General features: G+C 42.0%; 1 protein-coding gene across 2 annotated transcripts in view; it reads left to right on the top strand.

Annotated features, from left to right (window-relative positions):
• The first annotated feature begins 227 nt into the window (after positions 1-227).
• The window catches only part of LOC142493240 (protein unc-93 homolog A-like), a 78807-nt gene continuing 57059 nt past the window's right edge, over positions 228-21975 (top strand). For both annotated transcript variants that reach the window (XM_075596927.1, XM_075596926.1), the window contains exon 1: positions 228-366. The gene's annotated coding sequence lies outside the window, so the exon portion shown is untranslated. The remainder of the gene's footprint in view (positions 367-21975) is intronic.

Here is a 21975-nt window from a genome sequence, read left to right as displayed (position 1 = left end):
AGAACAAAAGTTAGAATTTTAAAATAAAAAGAAACTTGAAGAAGTTACAACGTAAGCCAATTGATTTCTGGCAAAAAAAGAATAACAGAAAAGCGAGTATTTTGCATGAATAAGTCACATAAAAAGCAAAGTTTACTCCTTCCTTTTTATGGTGAAATGTTTCTGACATTAAAAAAAAGGGGAAGCTTCAGACTCCAGCCAAGAAAATACAGTAGTTGTATTTACAAAAGGACTGAGTCGGTCAGGAGAAATACTTTAAAACAAACAGGAAATGCTGTAGCCTTTCCGTTGTGTTTATTTTCTTTCCAACTGCAACAGGATATTCAGGAAAAAGTTTGTGAGCTTTTGGAATTTCTACTGTAAGTGGTAAGTAATGGTCATTTTCTTAATGTTTTCTATTTCAATAGTATAGTAACTTATTGTTAGTTAAGCAGTTGTTACTAATGATAGATAACACAGTTTTTATTAACTATTCTTTTGTTTTGTTTCTTTAATTGGCCTTTCTTTTTCAGTGTAGGTAATTACTAAAGAACATTTACTGCTACATGATTAGTAAATATATTCTGCAATATATTCTGCAAGCGTATTTTATTTATTATGTCAGAAACTTTGACTTTCTGCAACATGATAGAAATAAAGATATATATGGGAGATATTTTGTGCAAAGAGAATCACCATTGGAAACAAATGTTTTGGAGGGTTTTCATAATATTTATCTAATGTCTTTTGGTGATGATATTGTTTGTCCTTTCTCAGTTCCACGGCTAACTTATATTGTTATTTTTGCTTTGTTTGTAAAGTAATTATGATGACATTTTAGGGACTGAAAGCCCAGAGAAGCAATTGCTGCCAGTGGGATCAAAATTAAAACCCCACTGGCACTACAGGGTGGGAGAACATGACGGCTCCTGTGATGTAGCCATAACATGGGACTCAAAGGCCCTGATCCACAAAGCTTTGTTAACTCCGAGCTCATAATGTCATTTTATCAAAATGAGAAATGGACGTTATGTTCCCTGAGGTTAACGCAATGTTAATTATATGCAAAAGCAACAGATGTTAGTTATCTCATTAACAAAGGCTTAATAACACGTTAAGTTACTGTAGCAATGCCTTGCATTACTTCTTTCTTACAGTACATACAGTAAAGGTGGAGGTAGTTCCCTCCAGAGCATTAAATATGGGTTGAGTGGATGAGTTGTGTGAGTCCTATTTTACTTTCATCTCAATTGCTATATACATCCCTCAAATACACATTTAAACAACCTCTGTCCACAAAAAGGAGCATGCTTGAGATACCCGAGTGATATGCTGATAGGAATAATTTAAATATACTTTACATATCTGTAACGGGTATTCCCTGTGAATACAGACGCTACTGATACTGTATATTACCTGTATGGCTCTCAGGAGCCTAAGCCTCCGCTCGGGGAGCCTGGGGTACATACATATAACTATCTCGTGGTGCAACGCCTCCACCTGGGAGGGATCCCAACGGAGTGGGAGGAGGGCCTCAACGGTATCAATCACCATAAGCACACTGGTGTAAAACAGGACTGGCTTTACTAAACATGTGCACATAACTTATACTCTATACATATCATATTCAACAATTGCACTGGGGTGAAGTATAACGCAACCCCACTCCCACCACCATGTACCCCCACACCGTGTCAACAGTATAACCCCCCTTGTCCCGTGGTCAGCGCTGCCACTATGTGTGAGTACTCGTGTGGTGCATGTGCATAACAATACCTGCCCATTGCGATAGCACCTGGGTGTTCAAAGGATCTTCACAAAGGATTCGACGACTTTCCTGGCGACGTCCGGTTCCTCCGGTGAGATGATCGGTCAGGGCCGTCCACCCTAGGTACAGTTCCGCGCTCTCTGCAGAGTAGGCTTGATCCCAAGCCTCTGGATGGGAAGCGCAGCGTCCGCTGTGTCCCTAACTAGCACTGTAATATGTTAAGGGCCAGGGTCCCTAACCTGGGGCTTGTCCCTGAAGCACTACAAACTACTGGTGGCTCAGGGCTAACTGGGGCCTAGGGGGCTGCTGGCCTAGTGCAGTGGGTCACTGACCCCTGCATCCTCACCTCCTTCCCCTAGCCTCTCCTGGCGCCGACTGATTAGCGTGGGCTCCGGGACAGCTTCCTATCCCCTGCCTATGAGGATCCTCACACCCTATTGGTTACCTGGCATCACGTGGGGTTCCTAAGGCTCATGGGACTTGAAGTCCCTGCTCAGAGCCTTCTCCTCATTGGTGGGGTTTCGCACGCTTCTCACTGCGCATGCCTGACCTGTCTCCGTGCCTCCCGTCGCTCCATGCTACTGCACATGGGTGCGCAATCTAAGATGGCGGCGCCCTGCAATGGGTGCCGCCGGGAGTCCCTGCTAGCGATCGCCGCCGGGACGCTGCACCTAGCAACCGCCCACGCGCTACTGAAGGTGCGCGGCCTGCACGCACACGCCCCCGCACCTCCCCGCGAGCGGCCGCTCTACTCCCGACCGCCGCGGTGAGTACCTGGGGGGGGTCCGCAAAGCAGAGGGGGACCTGGCTACATATCCTATTAGCATATATTATAGGTATCTCTCCGTGTGTTGTTTGAAAGTGTGTTTGAGGGGATATATATATATAGCACTTAGGAATCTAGCAAAATAGAATTCTCTCTCTCCCAACCCATATTTCAGAGTGAAATAATGTAAGAGAATATCCTCATTAAGTCAACAGTGTAACTTTGTGAGTTTGGGCCTATGTATACAAGCCACATTTAATAAGAGGTGCTCTTCTAAAACACACCTTTCAGCAACAGAAAACAGTTTATGACCTTTTTTAGGTGAATTTGCTATTAGGTCTCTTGAAGGTGCAGTTCCCACTAGTATTATCTATTTTGAAAAGGATGTCTTCTAAAGGTGATTACAAGCCCTATTTTTTCAATTTCCTAGCTTTTTTCAATTTGATTTTAATTTATATTTTAAAAGATTAAAAGCTGGCAGTATATTGTTCACAATGCAACTACTGTACTGCTGTTTGTTAAAAACAATTATAGGCTAAAGCTGGTCAATTCCGGGCATTATTGAAATCCCTGCTCTCTGATTAGTTAAAATTGGCATTATCCAATCAGTAATGGCCCAGAATTTTTGGCAGTGTAATGGATTTTCTGACCTGGCCTGACCCATCCAATCTCATATTGGCCCCTGTGGTCTAACCAGTCCCCATTACAGTGTAGTGTCTTGTGGTGCACCTGTTGGCAACAGGACTCCTGAGTCTCCAGCATGATGTTGTGTGGGGATTGCCAACCCAGACAGGCATCTAAGGTAGTGTGCTTGAGTCCTACCTAGATCCAGTGCAGCGCCTCCACCTCATCAGGATCCCAGCGTGAGCTTGTGGATGGTCCTGGTGAGGAACTCCTCTGTGGTGCTCCTCTCTGTGCAATGATTCCACACTTACACACGAGAGTGTCTTAAATCAGGAACATCTTTATTGAATACGGTGGGCCAGCTGCCCTCCACAATGGGTGTATTTAGCCCTCCATTGTTCACCGTACTTCCCTTTGAAAGGTATAGTCCTCCTAATGTAGGGATTCCCTATCCCCGCAGGGATATCTACCCTGTGCCAGATCCCTGGTCACAGTCTCATAATCAGCAGCTTAGAACAGAATCACTCTTAACTCCTTCCAGAACTGGGAAGAACTATTACTAATCCTTCAACAGCTTAGCAACCACTAACTTTTGATCAGTGCGGTGCCTTATGTATCCTCTGGGGGCTGACACAACTTTGACATCACTAATTATGGATTCAGAGCATGTGACCACTCCCATCCATACATAGGGCACCTCACCAGGGTGTGAGGGCAAACCTCCATAATTACTGCTGGCATGCCCATAACTTACCAGGCCTTATTGTCAGCAGGAGAGATGACTGCAGCCATTTTACAGCATGGTTACAGCAGCTTGCCAAGTTTTTAAGCCAGCTTTCGGGTTTCATTCACAAAGAGTGAAATTTGCACTTAGACAGGGGAGGTGATTGGACAGAACACACCAGCAAGGCACTGACTCCTCCCCCTCCCTGTCTGCAGAGAGCTCCTCACAGGAGAGTGAAGGAAAAGGTTTGTGTGTCTGCTGAGTGTGTTTTGTGGTGTAGAGGGGGCAGCAGAGTCTTGTTGGTGTGTTTCTGCTGTGTGTGTTTTGTTCCTGTAGAGGGGGGCTGCAGTGTGTGTGGCTTCAGTGTATGTTTTGTGGGTGGAGGAGGGGTGCAGAGTGTTTTGTTGGAGTGTGTCTGCAGTGTGTGTTTACAGGGGGCTGCAGTGGGTGAAGAGGGGGGCTGCTGGTGTGTGTTTTGTGGATATAGAGGTGGCAGAGTCTGTTTTGTTGATTTGTGTGTCTGCAGTGTGTGTTTTGTAGGTGCAGAGGGGTGGCTGCAGTGTGTGTTTTGTGGGTGGAGGAGGGGTGCAGAGTGTTTTGTGTGTGTGGGTTTACATGGGGCTACAGTGGGTGTAGAGGGGGGCTGCTGGTGTGTGTTTTATGGATGTAGAGGGGGCAGCAGTCTGTTTTGTTAGTGTGTGTCTGCAGTGTGCTTTGTGGGTGTAGAGGGGGGGCTGCATTGTGTTTTGTGAGTAGAGGGTGGAGGAGGGCTGCAGTGTGTTTTGTGGGTGTAGAGGAGGGGGGCTGCACAGTGTGTAGGGGGGACTGCAGAGTGTGTGTTTGTGTATATAGAGGAGGTTGCAGAGTGTGTGTTTGTGTGAATAGAGGGGGGCTGCAGTGTGTGTGTGTGTGTAGAGGGGTGTGTGTGTGTGTAGAGGGGTGTGTGTGTGTGTGTGTAGAGGGGTCTGTGTATATGTACAATTTACTTTTAATAAACTTGCAGTAAAAGCATAAGAATGTAGACAATCATGCTGATAAAAATCAATATGACTACAAAAATGTATATTTTTTATGAAAATTTAAAAAAAATTAAAAATAAGCCTACATTTAGCCTATAATAGTAATAATCCCTTCAGAACAGGGCATTACTGGCCAATAATGCCCTGGCTGGGTTAAAGTCCCTCTTCCAGCCAGGGCATTATTGGCCAGTAATGCCCTGTTCTTCAGGGATTATTACTTACTTCACTCCACCACCAGCACAGAGCAATTTTCCATACATACTGTACTACAAAGGATCTTATCTGAAATAAATGTCCTACCATAATCTTCCCAGATAAGTTTACAGATAAGGCCCAGATCTACAGATCTGTTACTAATTTAACGAGGCGCTAACCTACATTAATGCTTCGTTAAGCATCAATGTTTATCTTCAAAGTTATCTAATGTTAGGTTAAGTCACATTTTTGGCCTGAAAGGGCATTGAGTCAAATACAGTATAATGCAGCGGTGCGCAAAGTGGGGGGCGCGACCCCCAGGGGGGCGGGAGATTGTGCTGGGGGGGCGCGGGCAGTTGCAGAGGCCCCGCGCTCTTCCCCCAGGCATTTAAATTAAATGCCGGGGGATCGCGTGAGGCCCCTGCAACTGTTTACTTACCGGGATTCAGCCGTCTGTGTTGCGTCGCCATGGCAACGCGGCGTCAATAGACGCCGCGGCACCATGTGACCTGACGTCACACGCACACGCAGCGTCATCTGACGCGCCTGAAGGAAGGCAGGGGGGCGCGAGAGCCGGGGGCAGAGAGACAGGGGGGCGCAGCACAAAAAGTTTGCGCTCCCCTGGTATAATGAACGTTTGTGCTAATGCTATGCAAAATAGGCATTCCCCCTAACAACGCACATCCACAGAGGTCCATTACATTTAACGCAGGAATTTAACCTGATGTTAGTTAAGTCATACATAAAGGTTTTGAAGAGGAGAGCAACATACCTGTATACTGTATGTCAGGCTCTGAATGGGAGTAACATCACCTTTAGGTAATACATGCTTATGTTATTTGCAGTTAATGCAGTGCTTAACATGGTGTTGAGTCTATGCTAATGGTATATACAATAGCTATTGGTTTTTGTATATAATTAGCTATGTGGATATATGTTAATGTGATGGAAAATAATATATGTTAATGATTTTGTATTATGCGCGTTATGAGCCCTGAGTTAACAGATCTCTGTGTATTTAGGCCTAAGTGATTGGGGTTAAGCAGACATATTAATGTTGGGTTTTGCCTAATTTTTTAAGAACAAAATGCAAAGTTTAAAAAAAAAAAAATATCAGTGAGCACAATAGGGAGGTGAAGACACACACCTTACTGTACAATATTACAGTATGAAGGACTCATTTATAAAATCAAAATAGGCATGCAGGGGTAACTGCTCCTTTAAAGCATAACACAGCTTGTAAATCTATCCCATTATGTCTACTAAATCAAACTTAAACACATTTTTGCAAAACCCCACTAAGAAATGGTACTAGAACTACTGTAGTATTGAAGTTAGGCTGACTGGCCTACAGTATGACTCTCTGGGTCACCTTTGCAACCTTTTTCGAGTTATATTGGTTGATTTAAAGCCAAATGGTACCTATCCTGACTAAAGAGAAGCACCATACTAATGTTAGCAACTGTAAAATGTTAAGTTTAAGTTTGGAGTGAATACCATTTGGTCCAGATGATTTGTTAATGTTTACTTTATCAATTAACACTTATACGTGAATCTCATCTAGAGTTCCATGGAACTCAGAAGTATAATTTTCAAAGACTCTCTCTGGAGTGGTTTTGACATTTAAATCCTCTGTAGAAGTGTTTTATTTCCCATATTTATTGTCTATTTTACAGTTTTTTTGCTTCTTAAAAGAAATGTTATTGTAGGTTCTAACAGTTTTAGAAATATGTTCTTCATATTCCTTTTTAGCCTGCTATTTCATTAATTATAGTCTTCCTTTCTATTGCTCATAGAACCAGTATTTTTTATGAAAAGGTAAAAAGCACTAACTGTCGAGTGTGTACATACAAGAGAGCGAGGCTTTCAAAAGTAATATGTGTCAACAGTTGTATATTTATCCCCTCAAACCTTCCTCCAAATAAATTAGGGAGACATGCTTGTGCTAAAAAAGGAATACATCTGAGGCACCTAGCTGGGAGATATGCCAGCTATACAAAGTATAGTATATTAAATGAGTCCACACTTCCTATGAGTTTTTCATACCAATAACATAGAGTTGATAAACCTAGGGCACCAACCTAAAGACTGGAATGGTGTCAACTCGATCAGGACTACAGTAGAACCCACAACCAATGCTTTTCTAAGCCACAGCTCTAGTAGCGTGAGCTAAACGAGCTGTTGGGTTGCAGTGCACACTGTCTACTAATAGCATACCTCCAAGGGATATCTATTTTGTTCATTGTATTTGTAACTGTAAGCGACATGTGCAGAGGTACAACCAGGTAGACAGATTTAGGGAAATTAAACCATGGCTTTTATTCATCCCATCACTTTAAACAATTTTTGTAAGGCTAACTCACTTTCCCAGTCCCTATCGGCATGGCTTGGAGGATAAACCTCTTTCCAACCTATAACCCCCAAAGTCCAAAGAGGTACCTGTAAGTAGGGGCCCCTTATATCAGTCTCTGGGTCTGGGTTGGTGTCAGTTGATGGGCCAGCCTCTAGTGGGTTCCAGGGTCCACTGTGTCCAGGGTTCCAGGACCTCTGCCTGGGTCCTGATGTCTTGCTAGCAGATTAGTCCTGTCCTCAAGACAATGTCACTTTTTTTACAACACAGTTCCCTGTGCTCAAGAGATCTCTTGCAGTTCAGACAGGAGGCTTTTCTGCCTCTCTGATTAGCCACGCAGAGACTGGTTAATTGTCTCTACCTACAATGAACCAGCTCCCTGCTGAATTCTTCAGATCAATACACAGGCCCTGTTACATATCTCACATATTTGCGGGTAGCTTGTGCTAGCCATGGCTGAAGCCCATCCCTCCACTGTCACTCGAGATGTACCTCTGGCTCGAATGAGAATGGATGAAGGGAGAGAACCCTCAGTCACAATGGGATTGGAGCCCTTTCTCCAGGTAACCAGTGTCTCTTCAAGAAGGTGCTTCAAATCAGCACTCGTTAGTCGCTCGAGGAGGAGTTTTCGCTCAAGCTCCTCTTTCCCCTTCCCCAAGTCTTCTTTTAACCACTTGGCCATGTGTCAGGCGATCTTTTCTTCCTTGAGACTAGGGTAACGACCTGCAGTGGGTTCAGTACAAATGATCCCGGGTGGTTCAACCAGGGCGGAATTTTTATCTACTCTGATTGCTCCTCATGGCATCTCTGTTTGGTAGTCGGTAGACTTATCGTCTTGGAATATTACTTATTTTATGCTGACGATTCTTCAATGTGTGAGGAGATCCCAAGTGATCTCTGGTGGGGTATCTCTGCTATAAAAGAACAATTTTGAAGCACCTTCAGAACCAGGGGTCCCCGGTCTACAGCTTTCTCATCCATCATGGGTTTATCCGCAACAAGCATGATCGCCTTATCAGTAGAGACGTCATTTGCGTTTTTTTCAGGATACTTAGATTCCAGTACATCAGTTTGGTTGTAGTTCTCACAGCTAAACCATTACCTATGGCCTCTCTTCTTTGTAGCTGGCAAACCTGTAGTTGTGTGCCTTTTTCCCTTGCAAAGACGAGTAGACAACTAGTGTTGTATCTTTAGAGGCTTGATCACCAATATGGTTCTGCCTCATTCTAGCCAAAGATTGAATCCTTATAGTGGCTATTTTCATTGGGAGAGATATGGCTTGGGACATGTGGGCACGGTAGCATGACTGAATTCTTTTTGCACTTCTCAGTCATAATTCGGTTCTTCTTTCTTGAATTTTGTGGAAAGCTGAATGTACTGAGACAGCATTGCGGCTGTGCTTATAGCAATGCACAGCTTGCATGGTTGTGACATAGGACCTATATCTGGATTGAATCACACCAGTAGCTTCCTGTAGCATCTGACTGGAGTAAAATGACACATTGTTTCAAATGTTCATAATTTTTTCTTTGTCGTTGCATTGTCCATATTTACTGGAAAACGCAGGCTGCTTTATTCTGGCGACACAGCTGACGAGTTGTATTGTATTGTATGTCTTTATTTATATAGCGCCATTAATGTACATAGCGCTTCACAGTAGTAATACATGTGGTAATCAAATAAATAACAGATAATATAAATAACAGGTCATGGGGATAAGTGCTTTAGACATAAAAGTAACATTAAGGAAGAGGAGTCCCTGCCCCGAGGAGCTTACAATCTAATTGGTAGGTAGGGAGAACGTACAGAGACAGTAGGAGGGAGTTCTGGTAAGTGCGTCTGCAGGGGGCCAAGCTTTATGGATCATGTGTTCAGAATATCCACAGTGCTATTCATATGCTTCTTTAAGCAAGTGTGTCTTAAGGTGGGTCTTAAAGGTGGATAGAGAGGATGCTAGTCGGGTACTGAGGGGAAGGGCATTCCAGAGGTGTGGGGCAGTCAGTGAAAAAGGTTTAAGGCGGGAGAGGGCTTTAGATAAAAAGGGGGTAGAATGAAGACATCCTTGAGCAGAACGCAAGAGTCGGGGTGGTGCATAGCGAGAAATTAGGGCTGAGATGTAAGGAGGGGCAGAAGAGTGTAAAGCTTTAAAAGTGAGGAGAAGAATGGAGTGTGAGATGCGGGATTTGATTGGAAGCCAGGAGAGGGATTTCAGGAGGGGAGATGCTGAGACAGATCTAGGAAAGAGTAGAGTGATTCTGGCAGCAGCATTTAGGATAGATTGTAGGGGAGACAGGTGAGAGGCAGGAAGGCCGGACAGCAGGAGGTTACAGTAATCAAGACGGGAGAGAATGAGGGCCTGAGTCAGAGTTTTAGCAGTCGAGCAACAGAGGAAAGGGCGTATCTTTGTTATATTGCGGAGGAAAAAGCGACAAGTTTTAGAAATGTTTTGAATGTGAGGGGCGAATGTGAGAGAGGAGTCGAGTGTGACCCCTAGGCAGCGTGCTTGGGCTACTGGGTGGATGATCGTAGTTCCAACAGTAATGTGGAAGGAGGTAGTAGGGCCAGGTTTGGGAGGAAGTATGAGGAGCTCTGTTTTAGCCATGTTGAGTTTAAGGCGACGGAGGGCCATCCAGGATGATATAGCAGAGAGACATTCAGAAACTTTGGTCTGTATAGCAGGTGTAAGGTCAGGTGTTGAGAAATATATTTGTGTGTCGTCAGCATAGAGGTGATATTTAAACCCAAAAGATGTTATTAGGTCACCTAGAGAGAGTGTGTACAGAGAAAAGAGAAGAGGTCCCAGGACAGAGCCCTGGGGTACCCCCACAGAGAGATCAATAGAGGAGGAGGAGGTGTTAGCAGAAGAGACACTGAAAGTACGATGGGAGAGGTAGGATGAGATCCAGGATAGAGCTTTGTTCTGAATACCAAGAGTATGGAGAATGTGAAGGAGAAGAGGGTGGTCCACGGTGTCAAATGCGGCAGAGAGGTCGAGTAATATGAGCGTTTTCGTTCTTCTGTAGGCAGCCTGTATGATGAGTGCTGCAGAGCGTTTGCACAGATTCCTTTCTCTCTTCAACCTTGCTTAGATAAGAACTTTGTAGTATTTCTGAATTATTTGACTGCTTTTCTCCCTTTTCAACAAGTTTAATTCCCCATTGGGAGAATTCTGTTTCTTGAGCTTACTCTGAGTGTGCATCCTTCATTATATTTTGGAGCTCTTCAGATTTCTTCTCAAGGATCCCAGCTGCTTGCCTCTTCCAGGTTTCTTTTTCCTGGGTGTGCTGTTGGGGGTGGAGCAGCGTTTCTGCTCTTTTAGCTCTTGCTTCATTTTCTGGATCTTCTCATGGTCCCTCTCGTACTGAGTTCTCTGGCCTCTATGCTCAGCCTCCAGCAATGCTCTGTTGTTGCTCAGGGTAGTCTTCAGTTCCTCATGCTGCACTGCAAGGAAACACTGGATTCTCAGACATTCCTGCAGCACTTAAAACTTCGTTAGCAGCCTGCACATTTTCTCCCTGCAGAGATTGCTGCTTCTCTTCGGCATTCTGTACGTGCGTACACAGACCATGCAGATGGCTCTGCAGTAGGTACTCTGCTTGTGTACATTGTTTCATTGATTCTAACTTTTCATGTTCAAATAGTTCCTTCATTTTTTCTAGCTCATGAAAGTTTTCATTCCTTTCACTGACGTGGTCAGTCAAATTAAAATTTTCCTCTTTCAGGCTTGTATTTTCTCTTTTTGCAGTCTATAATATTCAGGTATTTTCAGAGAAGGAAAAAAGGCTTTATGTTGTAAAGACTTTCCCCAGCAAGAAGCACATTAACGGTGCACACCTAGCCTGTTAAAACTTAACATTTATTGTGCTTTGATTAAAATAATGGTACACATATACATTAAACTTTATATCCAAAATTAAACAGTGTGTATCGTGTTATTAAGAAACTTAATTGATAAGGGGTGCAAGTATAAGACTCTGTTAATTAATCCATAGCCATCATTATTGTGTAATCATAGGATACTTATATATAATAATCCTACAATAATGGATAAGTGTATACTCCTGTGTGCAGTTATAATAGTAATGCTGACATCAATACTTCAACAAGCACATTGTCCCTACCACAGGTGAATGAAGTAACTAGTTGCTGGAATAATTGTTAGACCAGTGGTCCTGACTGAATGTCACTCAATGCTATATAAGAGATATGGGTCAGTAACACAGCATACTTAATTACTCACCATAGACTGTGCCTATTGTGCATATACTGTACACCCTGGTGAACTGCTGATATTGCCAGATATAATTGGTTCTCATTATATATAAACGTCATAATGACACAGTTCTAACATCACTGTATAATTTTACACTCATCTAATTGCAATACAAGGATTACACAGTTATATTAGAAAGAGTGGACAGTGCCCTAAGGTTGGGTGCAATGCACAGCACAGTGAATGGTGAGAGGTAAGTGGATTGATTCCGTGCCAGTGACCCATTAGTTTATAATTATACCAACATTATAATGTCATGAAAGTCATTGACTACATTAATAAGTTCGGTCAAAAGCTAGCTTAAAGCTGCAGTTCAGTCAATATCCTGCATGTGTGTTTTTTTTCAATAAATCAGTTCTGTACTGTGAGAAAATACTTGTAGCATTTTCTTTTTTTTTAAAAACAACTTTGAAAGACAATTTGTAATGTATTCTAATGTAACGAGCATTTTTGTTTCTATAGCAACCCTTTAGAAAGGCACAACCCCTTCCTTTTCTGTAACAGGCTCTGGCACACCCCTTTGTGAGTCCTGCCCCCTCCACAGCCGTGCACGTGCACAAATGTATCAGTCATTGCCTGGTCACATGATCTTCCCCACAGAATTGTCAGAGCAGCAGAAGAGAGTAGCTCAGAATGAATGAATTAAACCTTATTCCATTGCACGTGTTTAGTTAATGTTAAATATTAACAACTAATTTAAAATCAAATCTGTATATATATCATACTGTAAACAATATGTATTTAATTTTGTGTGAAAGTGTACAATTCAATGTGTGTGTTATTAAAATTAATAATGGCTTGTTCTTGTATAGCGCTGCTAGTTTTACATAGCACTTTACAGAGACATTTTGCAGGCACAGGGCCCTGCGGAGCTCAGGTGTGTATGTATGTGTGTGTATGATATAGATATATATGCACACGCACGCATATACATGCACACATACGCACACATACATGCACACACACGCACACATATACACACACACACACAAACATGCGCACACACGCACACATATACACACACACACAAACATGCGCACACAAACACACACAAACATGCGCACACGCACATATACATGCGCACACGCACACATATACACGCACACATATACACGCACACAAACATGCGCACACGCACACAAACATGCGCACACATACATAGACACGCACACACAGTGTGTATGTATATGTGTGTATATATTTATGGTATTGCTTGACCTGAGGAAGAGAGGAAAACTCTTGAAAGCTTGTCCCATGACACAAATTCTTGGTCCAAATAAAAAAAGGTATCAACAAATACTGAAGAACTTATATATTCTGGTGTGTGTATGTGTATATATATATATATATATGTATATGTGTATATATATATATGTGTATGGATGGATATACAGCGAAGGTCATCAGCCGGCAGCGACAGAGGACAGCAGTCGGCGGCGGAGGGAGAGAAGGACGGCATCCTGCAGCGAAGCTCGGCAGCGACAGAGGACAGCAGCCGGCGGCGGAGGGAGAGAAGGACGGCATCCTGCAGCGAAGCGCGGCAGAGGACAGCAGTTGGTGGCGGAGGGAGAAAAGGACCATGTGAATGGAGCAGGAGCGGGACAGGAGGGCGGTAGGGAGGAGTTACACCGTGGCAGCGGCAGACACCGGAAGTCAGAGAATTCTTCTGTCAGACCGCTGGGTTGCGCACATACGTGTGTGTGTGTGTGTGTGTGTATAGATAGATATATCTATCTATATAGATATATATACACACACATATATATATATATATAGAGAGAGAGAGATCTATCTAGATATATATATCTATTACATACATACATACACACACACACACACACACACCTCTATCTAGACAAATCACCCAAAAATCTACTCACCCCAGTCCCGCCTTTTAAAAAAAGAAATTGAATAAATTCCTAGTAAGAACTAATAACATTTGTTTTTGATATAACCGTTTATTTATTGTATTACATTTATACTTTACTAAAATTAGTCCTTGTTACTGTACATAGTTCCTTACGTGGGTGTGTGTAAGGGAAAATCTAGTAAAAAAAAGCCAGATATAAATGAGTGAGAGAGAGGGTGGGTGACGGAGAGGGTGGGTGACTGTGAGGGAGAGGGTGGGTGATGGTGGGTGGGTGACTGGGTACTTGTGGTGACACACATATATATATATATATATATATATATATAGACACGCACACACAAAAAAAATATATATATACACACACACACCCACGTGTGTATATATATATATATTTTGTGTGTGTATACTGGTAGAAAAAAGGGGGGTCCTCCGGCGCGTTACTCTGCTTGTGGCTCCACGGCGTTTAAGGCATATAAGTGAGGGAGAGAAGAGAGGGGACCACAGTAAGGGACCAATACAGTGATTATACACAGCTCTTCGTTTGATTGGGGAGGGAGGGAGGGGGGGGAGTAGGGGTGTTGGGGGATCAATAGAGATTGAACGATACTGCTACATAAAGGAGACACACTTACATCAAAAATATCTAATATCTTGAATTCTTCTACTCTTCTCCTTATATAGCTGCGTGTTGTTGAGGGTGAGGAAAGACCTCCTGGTATCCTCCTTAGCAAAAAATAAAGGGAAAAAATAGTGCAATACAGTTTATTAACAATGGAAAAAAAAGGACTGAAAACTGCTGAAAATCTATGTTCCTGTTAAACAAATGGCATCTCTAAGATCTCCTTCTTCTCCATGAGTCATAGCATATTGGATTCATTGGTAATACCCATATTTTAGATCAACATCTTTTTAAATGCCAAATTTAGGTTTTATCCAAATATTTTAAAGCAACATTAACTTATATTTTACTTACAATTTAAGAATATTTAGCCAATAAGTAAACTATCTCCCCTTCCTAATTATCCATCTTATCTACCTTGTTTTTAATTAAATAGTATCCACACAAAAGGCTTGCCACCATTAAAGTTTTTTAGGCATGCCATTTGTTCTTAATCATGCTGTATTTAATTATTTAATCACCATGTATAATTTGTATCATGACACTAAGTCAACAAAGTAAGAGCAATTGAGTTTAAGGACCTACACCTATGTTATGAGTCAAACCAGCACCCTTGGAGTTAAACTGACGATTCTACAGTGTATATAAGACTGCTGCTACCCTTTGCCTATACACGTCACTGAGGAAGCATTGGCGAAACGCGTTTGACGTTTTTTGGCCATTACAAGCCACCGTAGTGAGGACTTGACTCCCCTGTACTATCTGGCTCGGCGATCCCGCCGTCTGCGCATGCGCATGCGCACCGGAGCAGGGAGCTGAAATCTGTATGCTGTGTATGCTGAGGGACAGGCCGTTTTTGAGGAGGACATAGCCTGTGCACGGGCTTTTGGAAACTCTCAATCCCAGCCACCCGAAGTGAAGATCAACACAGCAACCATCTGCCAACAGGGAAACAGCCAGGACAAAGCAGCCCAACCCAGGAAGGGATCCGTTGTGGAGTCTGGCAGCATCTCCTCTCTATGCCTGAAATTATCGGCCGCTTGTAAGTGTTCAATCTCTTTTTTTCCATTGTTAATAAACTGTATTGCACTATTTTTTCCCTTTATTTTTTGCTAAGGAGGATACCAGGAGGTCTTTCCTCACCCTCAACAACACGCAGCTATATAAGGAGAAGAGTAGAAGAATTCAAGATATTAGATATTTTTGATGTAAGTGTGTCTCCTTTATGTAGCAGTATCGTTCAATCTCTATTGATCCCCCAACACCCCTACTCCCCCCCCTCCCTCCCTCCCCAATCAAACGAAGAGCTGTGTATAATCACTGTATTGGTCCCTTACTGTGGTCCCCTCTCTTCTCTCCCTCACTTATATGCCTTAAACGCCGTGGAGCCACAAGCAGAGTAACGCGCCGGAGGACCCCCCTTTTTTCTACCAGTATCCACACAGAGGTTGGTGAATCACCTCTGAGAGACTCAGGCTGCGGAACTGCTTTGTGCCAAGGACAGGAGCCATATATTGAACAGTAGGCTAATTCTTTTTTGGCGCAACTTTTCTCTCAGATATTATTATCTGTGTATTCATTTAAGTTTGCAGCCTCAAATATCCTACAATATGGAGAAAGCATCATTATTCTATACCAGGTCACATAGAGTTTCCATCCTGGAAGATGTATTTGATACCTCACAGGGAGAGGAGATGATTACAACTGACGAAATTCTAGTTAGTCCTGGCATAGATGAGGATAAAATGTTCTTTGAATTCCAGCACCTAGAAAAACTTCTGACAGAAGAAATAAAAGTATGCTGGGATCTGGCCGCAATAGAAAAATATATAGCGAAAGCCAGGATACCCAGGGGGTTACGTTTATACAAAAATCCTACATTAGAACAAGATAACCCCACATTCATCACAGAGTGGAACAGGATACTAGATAATTGTTCATTTGAACTGATGCGGTTCATCACAATAACTAGGGGGGAGACACTAAAAAGGATTGATAAAGAAATTATTGAGACCCAAAGAAATTTGGAGATATATGATCACCATGAAGAATTCAATCATTGTGAGATAGAAATTAAAGATAGATTAGATAAGATAGAAGAAACAACGAAAGATAATAAGAGGGCCAAATTTTTAAGGGATAAGCAAGATTACACAGAAAATAAATACAGAGATTATAAGACCAAAGATAAGAGCAACAGGGTAGCAGCACAACACAAAGAAAGAAGCCACTCAAGAACACCAGAAACAAGAGAAAAAAGAGAGAGAAGCAAATCAGTAAGAAAACAGAAACCTTACCATATAGATAAAGAACGGGAGAAAGGGAGAGATAGACATAGATATACAGAAACAAATAACCGTAAGGATAACAAAGACCATTTTAGGGAGAACAGAAAACATAGTAGATACACAGATTGGAAATTATCCAATAACAATAAAAGATATGGAGGAAATTCTAAGAATTATAAAGAAAAAGAATACCCCCCTAGGGAAAAAAGGGATACAACTCCAAAAGAAAATCACTATAGGAAAGATAGAGATTATGAGGGGGACATGCGGAATGAGAGAAGGGATGGTGAGAGATATAGATCACCATGGAGGAATGGCAACCAATACCAAAAGAGGGAACCCCCTTTTCTAGAACAAAGGAGAGGATGGGAGCGAGACAGAGAACCAGAGGGTTATTACCCACGGATGTGGAGAGCAAACTCGGGGATAACATCCAGGGAAGGAAGAGACGGAGGAAGAAGAGAGGCTGTAGAGGGGGGAAGAAGAGACTAACAAAAATAGACAAATCAATTATTAAGTCAGGAATATTTAATCTCAGTAAGCATATTTTAAGCAAAGAAGAAGAAGGCATACTAAATAGAGGCCTCAACTTTGCTCCCACAAATAGGGCATCTGCATTCCAAACATTTATGGATGCTCAGAAATACATACGGAGATTAACCTTAAAAAGGTACTTTGAAAAAACTAAAAATGATTATAGAGACAGAGTCCCAACAAATATAGAAGATACATCCAATCCCTATACACACACGTCCTTAAAAAACCCTTCATCCTTCTACCCAAGTTTCTGTAAGGGTCCCTATTTAGAGACCTTCCAGAAACTAGTGGAAGAAGATTTGAAAACAATAGGGGATAAAAAATCTAAAATAAGACCCAATTTCACAAAAAAGGAAAGAGCAGTTCTGGATGAATTGTCAGAGAACAAAGAGTTGGTAATTAAACCAGCAGACAAGGGAGGTGGAGTAGTAATTTTAAACACTGAAGATTACATAAAAGAGGCAGAACGCCTATTGGGGGATACTACTACTTATGTAAAGTTAAAATCCAACCCAATTGCACTCTACACCAAAGAACTAACAATATTGTTAGATGAAGGCCTGGAGAAAGGTATTCTCCTCAAAAAAGAGTATGAATTTATTGCAACGAAGAATCCTAGAATACCGGTCTTCTATTATCTGCCAAAATTACATAAATCTCTAATTAACCCCCCCGGAAGACCCATAATATCTGGGATTGGCTCACTAACCCAAAACTTTTCAGCTTACATTGATACCTTACTCCAACCTGCGGTTAAGAAGTTGCCTTCCTACCTAAAAGACACAACCCAAGTGATACAATCACTGGACAGGATAGAATGGCAATCAGATTATATACTTGCTACATGTGACATCACATCCCTGTACACATGTATAGACCATGCCCAGGGTTGTGAGGCTACATTGTATTGTCTGGAAAAGTATTTGAACTTAGAAGAAACACAGAAAAAGTTTTTAATTGATGGAATTGGTTTTATCTTGAATCACAATACCTTTTGGTTCGAGGGCAACTACTTCCTGCAAAAAAGAGGGACCGCAATGGGTACCAGGTTTGCCCCCAGCTATGCCAACCTCTTCCTTGGATGGTGGGAGGATCAAACAATTTGGCCAAATAAGATGTGGGAGGCAAACCTGGTACTCTACAGGCGCTATATAGATGATATCATCATCATATGGAAAGGCGACCCTGAATCTCTACATAATTTTTTTACCACAATCAATATTAACAATTTGAATTTAATTTTTACTTATAGTATGAGTTTGACTGAGGTGATATTTCTAGATTTGGAGGTTTTTATTGATAAAGGTATTATTAACACTAAGACACATTTTAAAACAGTGAATTGCAACAATTTTATCAAAGCCAATAGCTGCCATAAGAAGAACTGGCTAGAAAATATCCCCTACGGCGAGTTTAGACGTTTAAAGCGAAATTGTACGCAACATAGTGACTTTGAACAACAAATAATACCAATGAAGAATAAATTTCTGGAGAAAAAATATAACATACATATAATCGACAAAGCACTCAAAAAGGTAGGAGAGGTAGACAGCAGGACATGTTAGTCTATAAAGAAACGAAGCCTAAAAATAGAGACGAAGCTTTTATTCCTTTTATTACACCGTATAGCACAAATTTTAAGCAAATAGAAGGTGTTTTAAACAAGCATTGGCACATTTTAAAACAAGACGACCTTTTAAAAGAAATAATCGGAAATAAACCAGCGGTTATTTATTCCAAAGCTCCAAACATTAAACAAAAACTCGTACCGAGCTTTTTACCCCCAAAAACTAAGAGCTGCTGGCTAGACCAATTAACAAAGGGTTTTAAAAGATGTGTAAACTGCAAGGCATGTGGAAACAATAGAACACCAGATATCAGAACAACTTCCTTCAATTGCACTATATCTAACCTAGACTATGTTATCAAGTCACATATTACTTGTGATAGCAAAGGTGTGATCTATGTACTACAGTGTAGTTGCAACCTGCAGTATGTAGGTAGGACAATTCGAAAATTGAAAACAAGAGTGGGAGAACACATAAGAAATATATGTAATGGTTTAGAGACTCATAGCGTCTCAAACCATTATAAAATCAAACACGATCAGAATCCTTCTTGTTTGAAATTCTTTGGAATTGAACTAGTAAAACCCGATTGGAGGGGAGGAGATTACATAAAGAAAATTAATAAAAGAGAATCCTTTTGGATTTTCACCCTCCAAACACTGGCACCTAAGGGGTTAAATATAGACATGGAGGTTACAGCCTTTCTACCATAACATCAAGTGACCTACTTAATCTATTACCGTTTTTTAACAACTAAGTTAATATTCACCTCAATAGAAAAACTTAAGATTACAAGTATCCTCATTTTAGGACTGAAAACTGCTGAAAATCTATGTTCCTGTTAAACAAATGGCATCTCTAAGATCTCCTTCTTCTCCATGAGTCATAGCATATTGGATTCATTGGTAATACCCATATTTTAGATCAACATCTTTTTAAATGCCAAATTTAGGTTTTATCCAAATATTTTAAAGCAACATTAACTTATATTTTACTTACAATTTAAGAATATTTAGCCAATAAGTAAACTATCTCCCCTTCCTAATTATCCATCTTATCTACCTTGTTTTTAATTAAATAGTATCCACACAAAAGGCTTGCCACCATTAAAGTTTTTTAGGCATGCCATTTGTTCTTAATCATGCTGTATTTAATTATTTAATCACCATGTATAATTTGTATCACGACACTAAGTCAACAAAGTAAGAGCAATTGAGTTTAAGGACCTACACCTATGTTATGAGTCAAACCAGCACCCTTGGAGTTAAACTGACGATTCTACAGTGTATATAAGACTGCTGCTACCCTTTGCCTATACACGTCACTGAGGAAGCATTGGCGAAACGCGTTTGACGTTTTTTGGCCATTACAAGCCACCGTAGTGAGGACTTGACTCCCCTGTACTATCTGGCTCGGCGATCCCGCCGTCTGCGCATGCGCATGCGCACCGGAGCAGGGAGCTGAAATCTGTATGCTGTGTATGCTGAGGGACAGGCCGTTTTTGAGGAGGACATAGCCTGTGCACGGGCTTTTGGAAACTCTCAATCCCAGCCACCCGAAGTGAAGATCAACACAGCAACCATCTGCCAACAGGGAAACAGCCAGGACAAAGCAGCCCAACCCAGGAAGGGATCCGTTGTGGAGTCTGGCAGCATCTCCTCTCTATGCCTGAAATTATCGGCCGCTTGTAAGTGTTCAATCTCTTTTTTTCCATTGTTAATAAACTGTATTGCACTATTTTTTCCCTTTATTTTTTGCTAAGGAGGATACCAGGAGGTCTTTCCTCACCCTCAACAACACGCAGCTATATAAGGAGAAGAGTAGAAGAATTCAAGATATTAGATATTTTTGATGTAAGTGTGTCTCCTTTATGTAGCAGTATCGTTCAATCTCTATTGATCCCCCAACACCCCTACTCCCCCCCCTCCCTCCCTCCCCAATCAAACGAAGAGCTGTGTATAATCACTGTATTGGTCCCTTACTGTGGTCCCCTCTCTTCTCTCCCTCACTTATATGCCTTAAACGCCGTGGAGCCACAAGCAGAGTAACGCGCCGGAGGACCCCCCTTTTTTCTACCAGTATCCACACAGAGGTTGGTGAATCACCTCTGAGAGACTCAGGCTGCGGAACTGCTTTGTGCCAAGGACAGGAGCCATATATTGAACAGTAGGCTAATTCTTTTTTGGCGCAACTTTTCTCTCTTTTTATTATTATTTGTGTGTGTATATATATATATATTTATATGCAAATATAACTATGCTCATCTGCATGTCTTAGGCAGGTCTGCAACCCCGCCTTTCCCCATTATCACCCAGCATACAGCACTTCCACTGCAGCAAGGAATTCTGGGAAATGACATGCAAATGAGCACACAGTGTCACTTTTTGCCTCAATAACCATTTTTAACATGGTTCCCTATAGGCTTAATGAGACCCATCAAGGTCGAAACAGCTGTCTGTGGGTGGTTTTCTGGGTATGCACCTTAACCCTGGCTGTGCTCAAAGCTGTGACCATGCAGCAAGCTTAAGCCTATAGGGAACCATGTTAAAAATGGTTATTGAGGCAAAAAGTGACACTGTGTGCTCATTTGCATGTCATTTCCCAGAATCCCTTGCTGCAGTGGAAGTGCTGTATGCTGGGTGATAATGGGGAAAGGCGGGGTTGCAGACCTGCCTAAGACATGCAGATGAGCATACAGTTATATTTGCATATTTGCTTTCCTGTGGAGGGTTTTTGTCACTTTTTTTACTCACCATAACTTAACTCAGTATTATGTTTTTTTATATATTTATACACGCACGCACGCACGCACGCACGCACGCACGCACACACACACACTGGTACACACACACACACTGGTACACACACACACTAACACACACACACACTATATAACACACACACACACACTATATATAACACACACACACTATATATAACACACACACACACTATATATAACACACACAGTATATATAACACACATACACACACATACACTATATATAACACACACACACACACACTATATATAACACACACACTATATATATATATATATATATATATATATATATATATATATATATATAATATCTCTCTCACACACACACACACACACACACACACACACACACACACACACACACACACACACACCCTCCCGGTGGCCGCACAACCCCACTCCATCTCCAGCGCGGGCAGGGAGGCAGCCACGGTGATCGGGGAAGAAGGGGGACACATCACCCACTCCCCCCCCCCCCCCCACGGGGGCAGCGCAACCTCACGGTGATCGGGGAAGAAGGGGGACACATCACCCGCTCCCCCCCCCTCCGGGGGCAGCGCAACCTCACTCCATCTCCCGCACGGGCAGGGAGGCAGGCACGGTGATCGGG

This window comes from Ascaphus truei, chromosome 4 (assembly GCF_040206685.1).
Source record: "Ascaphus truei isolate aAscTru1 chromosome 4, aAscTru1.hap1, whole genome shotgun sequence".
Classification (NCBI taxonomy): Eukaryota; Metazoa; Chordata; class Amphibia; order Anura; family Ascaphidae; genus Ascaphus; species Ascaphus truei.
The sequence above is the reverse complement of the archived record's forward strand: the minus strand, read 5'-3'. Positions and strand labels throughout refer to the sequence as shown.